The sequence below is a fragment of the Dama dama genome, chromosome 29 (genome assembly GCF_033118175.1).
Source record: "Dama dama isolate Ldn47 chromosome 29, ASM3311817v1, whole genome shotgun sequence".
NCBI classification, from domain to species: domain Eukaryota; kingdom Metazoa; phylum Chordata; class Mammalia; order Artiodactyla; family Cervidae; genus Dama; species Dama dama.
Window position 1 is genome coordinate 41,631,419 of NC_083709.1, and position 3,254 is coordinate 41,634,672.

At 38.0% G+C, this 3,254-nt stretch overlaps 1 pseudogene; it reads right to left on the reverse strand.

Moving 5' to 3' along the window:
* Positions 1-418: 418 nt before the first annotated feature.
* LOC133048688 (protein SET-like) lies at positions 419-1,375 on the reverse strand (annotated as a pseudogene).
* Positions 1,376-3,254: the final 1,879 nt, after the last annotated feature.

The following is a 3,254-nucleotide window of genomic DNA, read 5'->3' on the forward strand; positions in this document are numbered from 1 at the left end:
AAGTTTTTTTTTTTCTTTTTTTAAACAAGAGAAAGTAGACAGATACATGTTGGTAAATGCTAACTGTCCATATTCACATAGAGACACAGTGTAATCTCTGAGCCCAATATACAGAGAAAGGAGGAAAAAAGCTAGAATTCTATGCACTACTACACAGGGGCCTAGCACCCTCCAGCTTTCAGCAGAGCTAAGGAAGCAGAAGGTTTTCTTTTTTTCCCACAGAGCATGGTGGTGTTGATTCCATAGTTTTTGTTGAGACAGGAAGGGTTAAAAATGAATTTGAAACAGAAAGGGGTAGAGATTCTTTTCCCACTGAATTCTGCTCAAGATATTTCCCCCCTCCCCAAATAAGTTGTGAACCATGGTATAAAGGAGAAAAGAGACCTCAAAAACAGGGTGACTGAGCATAAGAGGAGGGAAAAAAAAAAAAAAAGACTGCAACTTGCTCCCAGGGACTGGAGAAAATTAAAAAAGGTTGGAATCCATCAGTGTTCCATTAGTCATCTTCTCCTTCATCTTCCTCTCCTTCCTCCCCCTCATCATCATCTTCATCTTCTTCACCTTCATCCTCATCCCCTTCTTCATCAGTATCTTCCAATCCTTCCTCCTCTTCATCATCATTGTCATCCTCTTCTCCTTCCCCTTCCTCATCATCCATGTCAGGAACCAAGTAGTACTGTAACGGATTTGGCCAAATATCATCTTTGATGACCTCTCCTAATTCATCTGCACCTGCATCAGAATGATCAGTAAACCAGGTGAAGAAGCTTTCTGGTTCCTCATGCTGTCTCTTCCTGCTGGCTTTATTCTGTGTTTGACTTGATCATTTCGTCAAATCCTTTCCAGATTTCCATTTGATTTCAGTGGACTTTGAAGATGGGTCACCACTCTCATTCAGATGAAATTCTTTGGAGAGAATTTTATTTTTGAAGTAAGGGTTTTCATCAAAATGAAAATCTATTCTGTAACCTGATTTAATGTCTTCAAATTCTGTCACTTCAACTCTTGTCAAATAATGCAGCGCCTCTTCATCCTCCTCCCCAAGCAGTGCAGACAGTTGTGGATGGTTAACAAATGTTGTTACCCCAAAATTGGGGATTTTGGCGATCAATTCTGACCTCTTCTGAAAAAATGGTTGGCGGAGTTTGTTATATTTCTGTTCTACTTTCAAAATCTCCTCACTGGCTTGTTCATTAAGTCTGTCTATTTCATTTTGTACTTCATCAATATGTTCAATTGCTTCTTGCTGTTCTTTTTCTTCCTTCGGCAAATTTGAAGAAGCAGATGCCTCGTCTGGCCTGGAGGCAGGAGTCGGCCTGGCTTTCTTCAGTTTCTTCGCTTGGGGTGGAAGAGAAGACTGGTGTTTGGGGGCCATGCTGGGGAAAAAAGCCAAGAACCCTCCCAGGAGAAGAAAGAGGAACTGCTAGCTCAGAGAACTCTAACTTGTGATTCTTATAGTACATTTAAACCATCTTTTTCTCTTGCTAAAATTAAGTTTGTAAGTAAAGATGAAAACTGGTATATGCACTCTAAAAATCAACCTGAAAAATTCTGGTCATAGGAAAAAGCAAAGCAAACACAGCTATAATTTTCATTTGGTCATTGGGAAACAAAACATTTGAAGAAAGTTTGAGGCCATGAATTGATCTCCCTCTGCATTTCATCCAGGGCTTAAGAAAACTTGATGTGCTTGTGCTATTGATCCAGACCTGTAGTCCCCATAAGCTCATGATCTGAAAGAAAAAAAAAAAAGTTATTCAAATGTAGTATACCAGAAAGGTTTTTTTCTCTTAAAAAATAACCCCCCAAGCCCCTAAAAACTTAAGAAAAGGTTTGATATTTTCTCTTGAAGGAAGAAAACAAAGTCAATATTGTTATGGGGGAGTCCGAAGTTGTTTTTCATTGGTAAGTTTAGAAAGAGGAGAGATTCCAAGGATATACTCCATAGCACCCTATTTAAAACTGTTTCCAATGATGTAAATTCCTGTTTATTGAAGTCATTGTGAAAAATGGAGGTCAGAAGCTGTGATTCCATTTTTCTAAGCAAAATTATAAATTTTTTAAAAAGTATTCATATTTGTAAATACACTCTTCAAAGTGTGGCTTAAGGAAAAAATAAACATAGAAATCAATAGAGTAAGCTTAAACAATTTATAAAGATGAAAGAGGAGAGTGAAAAAGCTGGCTTAAAACTCAACATTCAGAAAAGAAATACTGTGGCATCCGGTCCCATCACCTCATGGCAAATAGATGGAGAAAAGGTGGAAACAGTTACAGATTTTATTTTCTTGTACTCCAAAATCACTGCAGTCACTGGTGACTGCAGCCACAAAATTGAAAGACGCTTGCTCCTTGGAAGAAAATCAATGACAAACCCAGACAGTGTATTAAAAAAGCTGAGACATTATTTTGCTGTCAAAGGTCCATATAGTCAAGGCTATGGTTTTTCCAGTAGTCATGTATGGATGTGAGAGTTGGACGATAAAGAAGACTGAGAACTGAAGAACTGATGCTTTCAAATTGTGGTGCTGGAGAAGACTTTTAAGAGTCCCATGGACAGCAAGGAGGTCAAACCAATCAATCCTAAGGGAAATAAACCTTGAATATTCATTGGAAGGAGTGATGTTGAAGCTGAAACTCCAATACTTCAGCCACCTGATATGAAATATCAATTCTTTGGAAAAGTCCCTGATGCTGGGAAAGATTGAGGGCAACAGGAGAAGGGAGTGACAGAGGATGAGATGGTTGGATGGAATCACTGCCTTAATGGACATGAGTTTGAACAAATTCCAGGAGATAGTGAAGGACAGGGAAGCCTGTTATTCTGCAGTCCATGGCATCTCAAAGAGTCCAACATGACTTAGTGACTGAACAACAATAATGACGACAAGCAATTGTGATATTATCTTTACTCTTAAACTAGATTTTAACTCATCAGCAATAAAAAAGACAAAAGACCTAGGCAGATAAATTACTTCAATAACAAACCTTATTAGTTTTGAATTGTATTTCTTATCAAGTCTTGTTAATTTCCTCCACCAAACTAACTCCTTTTCCTTCAGAATCACTTTTTTCCTCCTGTCCTTCAGATTAGAAGTTAACAGTCTTTGTTTCTATCTTGTTGCTTTCTTCAGCCTTTTTATTCTTCCTTTGAAAAATATGGGCAGTTATATGTTAAACATACACCTCTAAATCATCCTTTTCTTCCTAGTATAGTTTGTCATTACTCTTTCCAGGCTTATTACCATCCCAGG